Source organism: Equus przewalskii, chromosome 31, assembly GCF_037783145.1.
Source record: "Equus przewalskii isolate Varuska chromosome 31, EquPr2, whole genome shotgun sequence".
Lineage (NCBI taxonomy): Eukaryota > Metazoa > Chordata > Mammalia > Perissodactyla > Equidae > Equus > Equus przewalskii.
This window is the reverse complement of record NC_091861.1, coordinates 12,263,959-12,280,570: the sequence shown is the minus strand read 5'-3', so window position 1 is coordinate 12,280,570 and position 16,612 is coordinate 12,263,959.

Below are 16,612 nucleotides of genomic sequence, written 5' to 3'. Positions count from 1 at the left end.
TTCATACTCTGAGCCAGACAACAAGTCCCATAGACTCAGGTTTGGATGCAGTGCACGTGGCACAGTCCAGACTCAATTTCTATCAGATTCAGAACATATTAGAAGTAGGGAAACTCCAGTAGCTTTTTAATGTCAATGTATATTTATCCTTTCTTCATGTCAGGGGGCTCTGATATAAAATTTGACTTATCATACGTCCAAACATGTAGAGATGGCCTAGACTTTGACAAATAAGGTAAGCTCATGTGAGTCAAGCTTTTTCCATGAAGAAAGGATGGTGGGACAGAAGAAAGCGAGAAGTATTTCAGTCCTTCTTTTGAGGAGTTTCCTTTTAGCTCTCTCCTTTGGAGTAGGGAAATTGCCTTTGTGAGTAATTGATTTTGTTTTATTTCTCTTCTCATTCTCTGGGTAATATCTTGGAAGGCAGGAACTTGTAGCATCGTTCCACAAACACGGAGGGCTGCGCTCCTCACACAAGAAGAACATTGGACTCATCACACTTACCTCATTTTCAGACTAGAATCCTGGGATGCGTTTGAATGACCTGCATAAAACTGGAGTCAGCTAACTCTGAGGGGAGACATAATCCTGAAAGGAACAAAGAGGACTAGCTGAAGATGGGACTTTGCCCAAAATCTGCCATGAGAATTTAAGTTGTGGATGATGAGAAATGGTAGAGGAAAGAAATGGATGTACGCAAAGCTTAAAGCTTACACAATACACAGGTGGACACGTGCACATCTGCTGGCTCCTAACCAGCATCCCCTGGAGTAGAGCTGTCAGGATTAATTACTTAGATTCTGTATAGAGAGTGTGAAAATGGAAAACCTCCATGAGTGCCAAGTGTTAGCAGTTTGCATCACAACTTAGATATTTAGTGGAACAGCAGACAGATTGGAAATTTTCAGGAAATCTAAGTTTGTTATCTCTCTTGCTTTCAGGATTTCTTTATTTTTTTTGGTTGAGAGGGCTATGGTTCCATTCTACTGAGCTTCAGTGGCTCATAATTCTTTGTAGCTATGTTTTTGCTGTTATTTTTTTCAACTTATCTATCATCAATCTTGTACCTTATTTTGGCCTTTGTCCTTAGTCCATGTGCTTCAGGTTAAAGTCAGTGCTCTATTTTACACACAACCAGAATCCTATGTTAGGCTAAATGGGAAAAGTAAATGAAGCTGTAGGGCAGATCTTAGAAATGGTCTTAATTGTAGCACTTCAATAAACTCTTCCCTTCAGAATGGAGCTCTCTTCCCCACCCCAACCCCAGCGACGGCATCCTGTGGATGGGAGGGGCTGGTGTCGTACAAACATGTCCAAGAAAAATGGTCGTTCATACCCACAGTGCATGCCCCCTTCATTCAACAAATGCATAGTAAGCACTTTCTTAATAAACACCTTTTATTTTATGTCATCTGGAAGCAGCACATATTTACTAAGCTCTGCAAAGCTCTGCATAGGTGCTAGTGATGCAAAAATGACTATGATAGATTTCCTGCTCTTAAGTGGCTTGTCTGAGTGGGGGGATAGACAAGAAAATTGATCCTCACCATATGGTGTCACAGGTGCCAGTATACAAGAGCATGTAGAGGCCAGCTCAGCGCCGGGTATGCTTCTTCCATGACACATCTTCTTTTTTTCCTTCAATATTGAAAAATTCTCAGCCATTATTATTTTTTTGAAGAATTTCTGTTCTCTATAGCTGATATTTTATCCTTCTCGAGAGCATATTGAATCTTCTTATTCTGTCCTCTATGCTCATTAACCTCTCATTTTTCATTTATTATCTCTCCATGCTACTTTTCAGTGCACAAATTATCTCTTTGGTACTTCTAAGCTATTGCTTTGTCTATCCATTTATTGTGTGATGTTAATGGCTTTAAACTAGACCATAAAATCTCTCTTTCCAAACACCAAACCAATTGAACAAACAAAAAACTTGTGAAGATAAACTATTTCACCTCAGACTCAAGCCAGAAATTGACGTGCAAGTGATTAGACTCTCCAAGGGTAGAGAACTCATCTTGGGAGTGACTGAACAAAGAACGGGAAGAGCCAGAGTTATTTTTTGTCTTGCATGGTGCCTAGTAGCAAAGGCCCACCCAGCTGAGAAATTCTGCAGGAAATGACTCCTTATGACTTTGCTATTAAAGAAAATAGACTTCGAGGGGCCAAGATTCAACCCAGCTTCAGTGATCACAACAGTGACTCCTCAAAGAAAGCCCTGTATTGGTGCAGAAAAGAGGGAAATGTTTTGAGCCAGATGAGAACATAACAAGTCAAATGAGTCACTCTAATAGGAAGATAGCACAAAGTAGCTGCAGGAGAAGTCTGGAATGACTTTCTAAGAGTTTGTCCTAAAATGGCTTGACCAACCAACATTTTATTAACAGGTAAACACACCAACCTATTTTGCCACTGAGACTTAAGAGCTGAACTGTCAAGTATTGTGAAGTCACCTATGGGAAAGAATGAGAGCCTGCTGCGCTCTCTGATGTTAATCATCTGAGGACCACATGCTTTGAAGATGAACCTGTGATGACCTCACAGCTAGGAAAAACTTCAGAACCTCATTTACATTTCTTCTTTGATCCCTTTTTCTTATATTGACTATCTTTTAATCATTCTCCTTTATCAGGAGTAGTCCATTGTAAATTCATTTAGGACAAGATTTGTGATGGTCAACTCTCAGTTTTTGTTTATTCGTAAATGATTTCATTTCACTCTTGTTCATCAATGTAGGTTTGCTGATTAAAAAAGTTACACTCAAAATTATTTTATTTCAGCACCTTGAAGATATTATTCCATTGTCTTCTGGATACTATTATTGGTTTTCAGAAGTTTATTGTCATTCTTACTGTCGTTCCTTCTTAGATGATCCATCCTTTCTTTCTGGTTGCTTTCACAACCTTCTCTTTGTGTTTATTGTTTTTTGATTTATTATAATATGTGTAGCATGGATTTGCTTTACTTTTTCCTGCTTGGAATATCTTGGTCTTCTTGTATCTGTAGATTCATGTTATCTATTAACTATGATACGTCCCAAACCATGATATTTTAAAATATTCCCTCTCCTTATTGTTTTTATTCTGTCTTTTTAGGAAACCGATGAAATGCATGATACACCTTTTCATTTAGGTCTATATCTCTTAACCTCTCTTTCATATTTCCCATCTTTCTATGTTGTAATGTGGCAATTTTTTGTATATATCTTATGATTTATTAATTCTTCCTTCATTTGTTCCTAATCTGTTGTTTAACTCTATCCTTTGATTTAAAAAATCAAGTTCTATTTATGTTATTGTCTGGATGTTTGTGCCCCCTTAAAATTCATATATTGAAATCCTAACTCCCAAAGATGATGGTGTTAGGAGATGGGGCCTTTTGGAGAGGCTTAGGTCATGAGGGCAGAGCACCATAAATGGGATTAGAGCCTTATAAAGGAGGCTCCAGAGAAATCCCTAGTCCCTTCCACCATGTGAGGATACAATGAAAACCTGTGACCTGGAAGCAAGTCCTCAGCCGACAATGCTAGCACACTGATCTCAAATTTCCAGCCTCTAGAACCATGAGCAACAAATTTCTGCTGTTTTTAAGTTTCTCAGTCTGTGGTATTTTGTTATAGAAGCTTAATGGACTGAGACAATTAGTTTGTTGGCCTGTTTGTTTTTAATCTGAACAGATAATACATTCACATGATAAAAATTCAAAAAGTACCAAACATTATTTAGTGAAATATCTTCCACCTACCTCTATTTCCTAGCCACCTGGTTCCTCTCCACTGAGTTTTTGATATCTACGTTACTGTTTCCAATGGACCAATTCTTAGTCCTCTTATTGCTGAATTTTAGTGACATTTGACATGGTTATTCATACCTCCTTGTCTCCGGGAACACCACACTCCTCTGTTCTCCTCTGCACTCACGGAATCCTCCTCAGTCTCCTTTGCTGGGTTGTTCTTTAATCACTAATATTAATGTTGAAGAACTCCTAGGCTCAGTCCTTCATCTTACTTTCTTTTCTATCTACACTTCCTCCCTTGGCAATCTCATCCATGGATTTAGATACTATCTATATAGTCATAACAGTCAAATTTGTATCTCCTGCCTAAATCCTTCATCCATACTCCAGACTTGTATAACCAATCACCTACTTGACACTTACACTTGGATATCTAATAGACATCTCAAAACTAACATGTCAAAAACGGAACTCTAGATTTTCTCTCACAACCTGCTCTAGGATCCTTCCCCATCTCAGGTGAAGGCAATTTCATCCTTCCTGATGCCCTGACCATAAGCCCCACATCCTGCCTAAATCTTGGAACTATTCACCTTTTAAAGATTTTGGCAAAATAGCATCACTTTGTTTTAATTTTGTTTCTCTGATCGCTAATGATTTGGAGCCCATTTGTTAGCTCTCCTTGGTTGCCTCATCTGTGTACTGCCTAATCATATCCTCAGCCCATTTTTTTTCTATTGGGTGGTTACTATTTTTATTCTTTAATATTTTGTGTTATCATGTAGAGAGCTCAGTGCCTGATCTTAGGATAAATTATTTCAGATTTCTAAAAGATAGAGCTGTGGATTTTACTATAGAATATATATATATTATGTATATAAAAATAAATTATTTATAATAATTTATATTATATGATATATTTATTATTTATTTATTATTAATATATTAATTATATATTATATTATATATAATTTATATTATTAAATTATATAAATTTATATTTTATATATATATATATAAATTATTTCGGACACAGAAAAGCATCCTAAATGTTTTCACTTATATTAAATCTTTAGTGGGCAAATTTTTGCAATTACTCAAGGCTATCAGAGCCATGCTCCAAAGGACGCCCCTATTTCCCATTTCTGTGGGTCTGAGTTCTTAACATATTTCTTAGAATGTGAATAAAGTGGGCTGTTTTCAGACTTCTTGCTGACTGGGATTCTAGCTCACACTGATCTCCCATTTCCCTCTCTTCTCTTGTTCTGATTTCTAAGCAGTTGTAAACTCAAAATCAGAATGATTATATAGATCACAAAACTAACCTCCTGGTCTCATTCTGCTTCATTAACTTGAGCTGGAATAGTCTAGATTAATATTTTGATGAGCAAAACATGTTTTCTGCTTTTGTATTCCTGCTGATACGGAATCACTCGGAAATTTCCCATGCAGCCTATTCTCCAGGTTCTTAGGGAATTGCCTTCGGAATAACCTTCTAGCATACATAGATCCTGATTTTCCATATATTTGTTTATTAGGCAATTGAAGAAGAGACTGGGACCCAGTCTTGTCTTATTTTTATTATTATTGTTGTTGTTGTTATTATTATTATTTTTTTCAATCTCTCCTATTGAGGCTGAACAATGGGAGTGTTGTTCTGGGAAACTGAAGTTACAGGCTGAAGTATTCTTGTCTACTCGTTTCTAAAACTCTGCTTTGTGAACTTTGTGGAGTCGGAGAGTTTCAGAGGTAGTAGCTCATGGACTGTCTGTGGTCAGGGCTGGCCTAAGGTGGAGGGAGCTCTGTTCTACCATGCTCCCACCAGACCAGCGCTGTCTGTATATTGGTGTCACACATAAGATTTTGTTTGATAGAGGGTTTCGATGGATTTTGTTCATTATTTAGTTAGTTAGGCTTTTCTTGCACTGGGTAAAGTGGACTGTTAATTTTAACCACTTTAGTGGGGATAAGAGTCAATTCCAACTGGTTGACTGATTAAAATTTTACTTTCCTTTATGCCACCTATGGATTGCCTCTGCCAGTCGGTGCTGAGCTATAATAGGTACCAGGAAGGAGTGAGAATACCCTTGCCTTCAAGATGTTTTATAGTGTCGTAAGAATTAAAGTATATAATATGTATGCATGTGGGCACACACCATATACTAAAAAATTTCCAAAACAGAGAGGACGACATTCAAAAGAAAGGAAATTAATGGCATGTGCGCTGGTGAGTTAATGGGTCACACTGAGTAAAAGCTGAGATTTTGGTGTCTACTGACCTTGGTTTAGGTCCAAGTTCTCCTCATCGCTAAAATACTACTGACCATGCAGGGCTACTGTGAGGATTATGGGAGATAATGCACGTGAAATCATAGTTACTGCGCTGGAAGTTGCTCAATAAATGCTATTTTCTTTTCCTTCTCTCTGATCTTTTCCTTCTTGCATAGACATTAACTACCTATTTTAATCCACATCAATCTAGCTCATGTTCTCAAGTTATAATCTTTGATACTTCCCAATGTTTGTGTATATCTGCATGCACACGTACACGTGCTATGTACTATATTTCTTACTAGACTATAAATATCTTAAAGGCAAGGGTATTCTTCCTCCTTCATGGTGCCCATTGTAGCTTCAGATTTGTTTCCTGACATATGCAAGATAGAATAACATCTATTCCTCTGTGTGTCAAAACTTGTACTCATTCCGCAACATGACAACACCCAGCAAGACAACAATGTATCTGACTGTTAGATGTCTGGACCTGTGAATTTTTTTTCTTGGTTAGGTTCTAGGGAGTATAAAATTTCTGGCAAAATCAATGGAATGAAGAAACGACAAAATGCCCATTAGAGATAATCCCCTTCCCCCATAAGTCTACTGAAAAGTTTCACTGAAAATGCTTTTGGGGAAAGGTGGTCAATGAGTCACTGGAATGTTATAATCTTTAGTATTGTGATTCTCACCTGCAAATGAGTTTTGGAAAATCCAAGTAGTGAGGTTTGAGCCTAAGTTAACACTATGGCCACAAACTATAAAAGTTTGAAGCAAAACCAAGGAGAGGCTTTCTTTAAGAAACAAATAAACAAAACTCATGAAGGGTGAGCCTTTTGCCAGTCTAAAAGCAAAAATTCATAGTATCCATGTTCAGTTTGAGAGATTTATGTACTGAACCTAAGGTAATTCTTTTAGCTAAAATAAGCTGCACCCAAATATGTGTTCAAATAAACCCTTTGACTAATCCAATGGTAATCAAAACGTTTTGCACTTGCTATGGAAGAAATCCTCTCAAAACCTTGTTAAATGCATTTACCATTTATCACAACCTCTTGGGAACTTAAGCTCCAGTTGGCATATGCTCAGAGGCAGCATTGTTTGGGTTTTCACAACAGCTAGCATCTAAATGTCACCAAATACCCAGATGTTGGGACTCAAGAAAACGTCTGCAGGGCTTGATGGGTCCTTAACCAGTCAATTGGATGAATTAATGTATTGCATCGAGATGGCCACAGTGGCTGGATGCTGACTTATTTCCAGGCATTGGGATGGGGTGGGGTGGACAAAAGAAAACTAAGAAGAGGCTTCCAGGAAATTTCATGCTTGGCTAGTCCTGAGCCAAGGGAAAAAAAATCACAGAACATTTTGGACTTTTCAAGAGTTATGTAAAATCTTTAAAAATGCTGCCATTTTTAGCTCTCAGTAAAGGCCTGATCCACATCCTGAACCAGCTATCATTCCTGCCTTTTCACTCTAACTTGGGTTGGTTCTTGTTTTTCACTTTTTGAAGGTTCAATAACAAATTTTTTTCTTCTAATGACTCAACCATAGTAGAAAATGATTGGGTCATATAGCCTTTTGCCAACTTTGGAAACAAGTGTTTCTTTTTTGTGAAAAGAAAGCTGTGACCTCAAGTGGCTACAATAATATTAATGATAATAAATAAATACAGTACTGTGTTTACAAGGTGCCCAGCAGTGATTTAAGTAGTAAGTATACATGAACTCATTTAATCCTAACAATAAGGTTATGAGGCAGATACTGTTACCATATGCATTTTATAGATGAGGAAACTGAGGTCCAATATATGTAATTAACTTGGTCAAGTTCACCCAGCTAATAAGGTTAAGTTGAGATTTGAACCCAGTGGCCAGATGATGGATAACAACAATTCCTGGTGTATCAGAGCTGGGCATATCATTGGGTGTGGGAGGCTATCAGAGAGATACGCTCATCCTGCCAACTTGCAGTTGACAAAAGTTTTTAGACATTTATACAGAAGGGTGAGAATTTCCTGAAGCTTGACTCCCATTTGCTGTGGGGTTTACTCCCTTTCCTGTTCAGGCTGCCAACTGTAAGCTTGACTGAGGAGACTGAAAGGAATGACTTGACTTTTTATGTTGGTCTAATACTTTCTTGGCTTTTTAGGCTTCTCCTGTTGACCAGTGATTCCTGGAAACCTTATTGGTGTAATTTCATGTGCTTTCAGAGAAAGCTAGGCCCCTGTTTGTAATACATCATGCATTTGATTAATGATATGGGCTGACTTCACCCTGGTGGAGTATATCAGAGGTCTCCTGATCACACTTTTTAGAGTGTGATCTGGGTTTTGCATCAAGTGCTGAGAGGGTGGTCTTGTCCTGGAATTTGTAGCCCCAATATTTTCTTCTCCACTTTCTAAAATAAATCCAATGAAAAAAGATTAGTATAACAAGTAGAAACCTTTGCCTTGTTAAGTTTCCTGCCAAAGAAACAAAGCATCTTCTTTTCAAAGCATCTTGTCTTGAAAAGCAAGTGCCTTTGAAGTGATTGGGGTCAAATGAGAGCACAGGCAGGGGTAATCACAGATAGGTGTTGCACAGGAGAATGAAAGGCGTGAGTAGAATTTGGATCATCCTATATTAAAATCAAAGAACAGGACAAAGTTTTCAAACTCCATGTGAGAAAACAGAGTATTCCAGAAACAGAGCAACACTAACAAGCAATGGATTTCAAGTTCTGCTGGAGCACTGGTGAGTGAGGCTAGCCAGTTACACATTCAGCTTCTAGTTATACAAATAACTTCTGGATGTAGGCTCCACAGGAGAAAATAACGCACGGCCTCAAGAGCAGAAAATGAGGAGAACTACATACATCTCTCTTGGGAGTAACACAGAGAAGTGAGTGTGCACATTACACAGATTCACTATCTAGTAATAAACAAGGGACAACTTCAATGTTAAAAACAATGTAATTGATACGAGTGCTTTCTAATTGCAAAATTTTGCAGCTGTGGTGGTGTGCCAGGGGTTCCCAAGACCATCCCAGTTTCAATGATTTTCTAGGAGGGTTCACAGGACTCATCGGGTAGTCGTCCTGGTGGCTGTGATTTATTTCAGGGACAGGATCAGAAGCAAAATCAGCAAGGGAAAACATGCATGAGTGAAGTGCAGAGGAAACCAAGGGCAAGCTTGCAAGGGTGCTCTCCCAGTGAAGTCTCACTGGACCTGCTTAATTCTCCCAGCAACAAGTCATGACACATGTGTGAAGTGCTGCCTGTTGGGAAGCTTGTTAGAGATTTGGTGCCTAAGTTTTTTATTGGGGGATCGTCATATAGGCACCTGTTGCCAAGAAAATACCCAAATTCCAGGTTTCCAGAAGGACAGCAGGTGTTCAGCACAAATCATACCGTTTGTGTAAACAGTTTAGGCACAGTGAGCCATTCATAAGGTAGGGTGGTGGGAACCCTCCTGAAATCCACGTTCTCAGATGCCAGCCAAACACCAACCTAACAAGAAGGCCTTTCTAAGGGTAGCCTGCCATGGTAACTCTTTTCTGCAAAAGTGGCAAGTGGCATGACTGATTGGGAAACTTTGACATAAAGATAAGCTTAGTAGAAATGATCAAGCAATGGGATTTCTAAACTTTAGCCTGAGTCTCCTAAGGGGAGACAGACTCAAAGTCAAAGCGGCACTTGACGTAACTTGACAAAACTCTGACGGTGGGATAAAACTCTATCCTGCTTCCATGAGAATTCCAGATCTATGATCACTTCCCCCACTCCACTCTCCCACCCTATCTTTGCTCTAAGCATGACTGGGCAAGTCGTTTGAACATAAACTCTTGGGTTTTAAAATAACATGAGAAATTCTCTTCCGAGAAAACATTTGCAAATTCTTTGGCCTACTGGGGTGAAAGCTGCTATTTAAAGGTGGAGTTCTTACTAGACTCTCAGAATATGTAGGCATTTCAAAGCTGCACTGCAAGTGTCCATATAGGGGTTTTTCTTCATGTGACTGTGAGTTGTTAGTGTTACACTTCAGACATTGCAACAAAGTTTGTTTCTATGGAGACTCTGAATGTGGTATGTCAAGTGTGTCATTAAACCTGAACTTCTCTAAATTCCATACTTGTGACCTCATGAACAGCTAAATGAGATTTTTTTCACTCTTTAGGAAGTAACAAATCTATTCTGGAATGGGAATAGAAATGACACGCCTATAATCAGAGATTCTACAGATGCAAAAGACCTTATTAGGTCATCTAGTTTACAGCTGGGTTCTTCCCAGTACAGTTGCCAGTGTTTAAACAGCACTCGATTAAATGTTCCAATATATCACTGCGAAGGCTCTGCGACCATCTAATTAAGCTGGAAATTTCACCTAGAAGGTCATTGTGTCACCTATCTAGAAGCTGCTACATATAACTGGTGAGGAAGGGTATGTTGTAATGGTGATTAGGAGGAAAAGAGCTGATCTAGGGCCTCTGGGGGAGGAATGAGTTAAAATTTCACAGTCTGGGACTTGGGGAAGAGCACTGAGAAAGGGGGTTGTGGTAGACGCAGAGGTAGAGAGTGAGAGCTGGCTGTGCTGAGTGCTGGCACTGAGGGGAATTACAGGGAAGGGTGAGGGAATAGCTCATGCCCTAAAGGGCTCATTGTCAACTAGGTTTAATGGGAAAATCCAAATGTGAAATTAAGAACAATATAGAACATTCTTTCTCCTTCTAACCTCCAAATTGGTGCTGTGATCAGTGCCTAGTCCCTGCACTCAGAGAGCTTTTGCTCTCATGGAAGATCAAATATATAAGCAACTATAATATGATATATTTGTATACATATAATATGTATAACATAATGTGTAAAGTCTATGAAGATGAAAGAACAGGATACTGGAAGAAACACATGATGTGATAACTAATTCAGTTTATCTAGCTCAAGGAAAATTCCTCATAGGAAGTGACCTATAGGCAGACACCTAATGGGTAGGTAGGAGTTAGCCATGTAAAAGAAGGGTGAACATCTTGGCCATTGGCAGAGGATACAGCACTTGAGAAGGTCTGTGGATCTGGAAGAGCAAGGCCAAGGCAGGCAATTGAAACAAGCCTGGTGTACCTGGAGCATACAGCAGAGGTGTGCAGAATGATAGTGGTGAAGTGGGAGGGAGACAGTGTGTTGAAATATAAGGGCAGAAAGATGATCAGAAACCAGATTAGGAGGTTAAGCTTAGTGAGTTGGATTTTACCCAAATAGCAATAGGATTCACTGATGAGTGATAAGCAAGAGAAAGCCATAATAAAATCTTTTCAGAAATATCACTAGGATACTCCTGCATAAGACTTGTAATTATCTCTCTGAAGAGCTTAAACCAGTGGGACTCTGTGCTTAGGAACATAAGGCATAGCAGAGTTTGGGAGTTCCAATGAAAATAGGAGAATTAAGTGAAAGTTGATGTTCTCAACAGCAAGAGCCACATCATCAACCCATTTCCCCCACTTGCCTTCCAGAATGGTCACAGTTGAGGTAACACTTATCTCCCACCCCCAACTTTCTGGTAGGAAATTAAAAAAATTATTTCAGGAAAATATCTGCACACTAGAAACATACTACAAGTAATGCTATTTTGGGATCTATAAGGGAACAGCTTGGTCCCTGTTGTGTTACGTGATGGTGAGGCTTATCAGGTGATAAAGCTCCAACTTGTGAAAAACTTCCAGTCATGTTTTTAGTGCATCCTTCTTAAAAATGAAGACATAACAAACCATCAACAGATACATTTGAGGAGAGCCTCTGACATGAAGGACAGAGTTCAAAATAGACAGAAAAAACCCCAGCAACCTTCAGAAGAAAGAGAAAGTATAGAAAAGTAGAACACTTCTTTTAAAAAGTATATTCTTAGAGAAATAAGAGATGACCTTTCATCTATAAGACAAGGATAGACAAATTTATGTAAGAAAGGAACATTAAGATGATCAAAAAGAGCTCTTTGAAATGAAAATTATTGTAGAAGATCTAAAAAAGTCAGTAAAAGCTTTGGAAGACAAAATGAGGAAATGTTCCAGAAAGTAGAATAATAAGAAAAAAAAATGAGATGGAGAATAGAATAGAAATAGTAAGAAAATTAGAAGGCCAGACTTGGAGGTCCAACTTTTAAGATCATGAATTTTAAGACAGAGAAAATGGAAAGAAATTACTAAAGAAGTAATTCAAGAAAATTTCATAGAACTGACGACTGTGAGTTTCTAAATTGACAGGGCCCCTGAGTGCCCAGCTCAATGGATTAAATAAGGCTCATTATAATACACATTACAATGGTCCCCCCTTATTGGTGGTTTCACTTTCCTCAGTCTGAGAATATTAAATGGAAAATTCCAGCAGTAAGCAGTTCATAAGTTTTAAACTGCATGTTGTTCTGAGTGAGGTGATGAAATCTTGTGCAGTCCTACTCTGTCCTGCCTGGGATGTGAATCATCCCTTGGTCCAGCAGAACCTGCCCTTTTGTCACATAGTAGCCACCTGGGTTATCAGATCAACTGTCACAGTATCTCAGTGCTTGTGTTCAAGTCACCAGTATTTGGCTTAACAATGGCTCCAAAGAGCCAGAGAGTCAGGCTGGCAATTCGGGTATGCCAAAGAGAAGCCATAAAGTTCTCAACTTAATAAGGAAAGAAAATAATAGACTGAGGTTGCTAAGATGCGTGATAACTTTTATTACAGTACATTGTTGTAATTGTTCCATTTTATTAGTTATTGTTGTTATTCTCTTACTGTGCCTAATTTATAAACTAAACTTTGTCATAGGTATGCATGTATAGGGGAAACATAGTATATATAAGGTTTGGGACTATCCATGGCTTCAGGCTTCCACTGGAAGTCTTAGAACATATCTCTGAGGATAAGGGGGGACCACTGTAATGTCAAATTTCAGAACACTGGGGGCAAAGAGAGGATCCTAAAACCTTTCCTAGGGAGAAGAGAGGTCACATACATAAGATCAGGAAACAGAATGGCTTTCAATTGCTCAAGAGCAAAAATGAATGCTGAAAAACAGAGGAAGAATGTCTTCAAAATTCTATGATGTCCAACCTGTAATTCTATACTCGGACAAAATATAAATCATGTGTGAGACTCGATTATGGTATTTCAGGCAGGCAAGGTCTCAGAAGTTTTGTTTCCTCAGGAAAGGAGGGGAGTAAGTGAGGGAGTAATGCGAAGTGAGGGAGAAAGAAATGGGATCCAGGAAGCAGGGGATCCAAGAGGGAAGGAGGTGACCAGATCCCCTTGGAGGATGACGAAGGGAGCCTCAGGCTATCAGCTCTGCAGCAGACCTGGAGGGCAACAATCTGGACAGAGCAGGGTGAGGAGGACTCCGGGAGCAAAGTCCCTAAGAAGACAGAATCAAGAGCAAAGCTGATGTGTGTGAACCATTTGAGACTAGACTTACACTGCTGGTGGAGGATTTGGAAATAAATGAGTAACAAGTACTTAGAACATTCAATCGTTGCATCAGTTTCCTTTGGGTAATGTGATAAATTACCACAACTTGGTGACTTCAAACCACACAAATTGACTCTTTCACCGGTCTAGAGGTCAGAAGTCTGAAATCAGTTTCACTGGGCCCAAACTAAGTTGGCAGGGCCACACTCCCTCTCGAGGCACCAGGAGAGAATCCATTTCCTTGCCTTTTCTGGCTTTCAGAGCCGTGTCATTGCATTATTTGGCTCCCAGACCCTCCCTCTGTCTTCAAATCTCTCTCAGCTGAGGTGACATTACCCTCTGTTTTCTGTAGCAGAATCTCCCTCTTGTGAGGGTACTTGTGATTACATTTAGGGGTACCTGGTTAATCCAGAATAATCTCCCTATCTCAAGATCCTTACTTTAATCCCATTGGCAAAGTTTTTTTGTTTTTTGTTTTTGTTCTTTTGCTGTAAAGAGTTCCATTTACAGGTTCCAAGGTCTAGGATGTGGATATCTTTGAGGGCTGTTATTCAGGCTGCCATGGCACTTAAGACTGAAACAATTAGTAAGTCAAGGGAAAAATATTATTCAAGAAAGGAAATTACATTGTACTATACTGCATGGCTAACAATGAATAGTTTTTACATGGTCCTAGTCATGTTAACCTGATAATGAATTCAATCCCACATTTTGATAGAATTGTTTCAGAGGTTGAGGGAGTTTGCGTGTGTGTCTGTGTCAGTTTGGGAGACAGTGGTTGGGAAGATAGCTAAATATTTATTTTCCACTGTAGGAATTCAACAGATAATATCTAGATCTGAAAAACCAAGAAATAGTAATCTACGTATTCTGTTGAAAGTGATGTAGTGTGCAGTTGTATTTTGTAAATACCAAAATAGATAAAAGGATGGAAAGTGAGTGGCATTGAGCATCAAGGGAACAAGAATGGTGGAGAAGTTTGGGGACTGGCTGTTTTTCCTAATAAGACTTGTAAAGTTCCATATAAACTAAACAAACAAAAAACCCCAAAAAACCCACTAATTAAAGTGAAAAGATTAGGGGGCTGGCCCAGTGGCGTGGTGGTTAGGTTCTCATGCTCCACCTTGATGGCTCAGGGTTCGGCAGTTCGGATCCTGGCTTCGGACCTACACACCGCTCATCAAGCCATGCTGTGGCAGCATCCTGCGTAGAAGAACTAGGTAGACTTACAACTAGGATATACAACTATGCGCTGGGGCTTTGAGGAGAAAAAAAAGTGAAAAGATTAGATTAAATTCTTAGGCAAGGGTGCAGAAATTTTCAGAAGTGAAGTGATTACATAGGGCAGGAAAACAATCCATCCTTCTAACTGAAGTGTGAAAAGGACAAAGTGGAAGTTGGGAGACTACCTAGGAAGTGGGAATGTGGAGCAGAGGAGAGATTAGGAGATCCTTAGATGATAGATTCGACAGGAATCGCTAAATTATTGGAAGTGAAGGTTGAGGAAAAAGGAGATGTCAAGGTTGGCACTCAGTTTTCTGGTTTGGGCATCTTGGGTAATGATTATGCCAATCAATGAGAAAGGGAATTGAGGAAGAGCAGACACTTTGGAATCAGGTGGTTAGAGATATGTGAGCATCTTGCAGGACTGGGTGCTTGTATCTGGGAGTTAGTAGCACAATGAAAAGCATGGAGGGAACGAGTGTTTCCTCCAAGGAGAGCCTGCCTCTGAGAGAGGTCTGAGGAACAAGCATATGCACTGAGGAAGGGGGGTCAGACTTTTCTCTTCTTTTATTTCTCTGCTCCGTTCTGCTGTCTTACTTTTCAAATGGACAAAAGTGGTTGAGAAGTCAGTTAACGTTTCAATGCTTAAAAACTTATGGATGGGGTTGACCCAGTGGTGTAGTGGTTAAGTTTGTGCACTCCGCTTCAGCCAGGCTGCTGAACTAGGGTTTGCAGGTTCAGATCCTGGGTGTGGACCTACACTCTGCTCATCAAGCCACACTGGGGCAGCATCTCACATACAAAATAGAGGGAGATTGGCACAGATGTTACCACAGCATTAATCTTCCTCAAGCAAAAAAGAGGAAGATTGGCAACAGATGTTAGCTCAGGACCAGTCTTCCTCACCAAAAGAAAACAAAACAAAACCTTACAAAGAACTTCTCTTTTCTCCTCAGTAGAGTCTCATAAACTCCAGCAGGGCATATGGGAATATTGTTCCAAGATTAATATTTAAATATAGAAAATGGTTCATTACAGCCTAAATCTATATGGCCTATTTTACAGTAGATGGTTAAAACTCCCATTTGTCAGCAGTGCATTCTTTTAAAGAAAATTTGGTCATTGGGATGTGTAGAGACCCTTATCCTATTATCCCAATGGAAAAATGTAGTCCAGAATGAGTTGCACGGAATCCATTTATAACACCTGTCCTGACAATGTATGAAATGCAGGTATAGTCAGCAGACTCTGCACAGTGCTGAAAGTCAATCCAGGTACAGCAAAGAAGGGCTAATTTTATGAGCTAGACATGTGGCTGGTATGCCTTGTTCCTCTGTATGTACTGTCAAGTGTCACTTAACGACGGGGATATGTTCTGAGAAACATATCGTTAGGCGATTTTGTCGTTGTGTGAACACCATAGAGTATACTTATGCAAACCTAGATGGTACAGCCTGCTACATATCTAGGCTGTATGGTACTAATCTTATGAGACCACCATTGTATATGCAGTCTGTCATTGACCACGTCATTATGCAGTGCGTGACTGTAATTGTTTTTCCTCTGGCTGCTTTTGAAATTTTCTCCTTGACATTGGCGTTCAGCAATTTGATTATGATGTTCCTTGATATCTTTTTTTTAAATGTTTATACTAGTTAGAATTTGCTGAGCTTCTTGGATTTGTGGGTTTATAGTTTTCATCAAATTTGGAAAAGTATCAGCCTCTATTTCTTCAAAAAGTTTTTCTGAATCCTCCTCTCTCTCCCTTTCTCTGAGACTCCAATTACACATACACTTGTCCTGTTGATATTGTCCCATGTGTCACTGAGGCTCTGTTTCTTTTATTTCAGTCTGTTTTCTCTCTGTACTTCATTTTACTTAGTTTCTATTGTGGTTTCATCAAGTTTACTGCTCTTGTTTTTCTTGCATTATCCAACTTTCATTTCAGATATTTTGTTT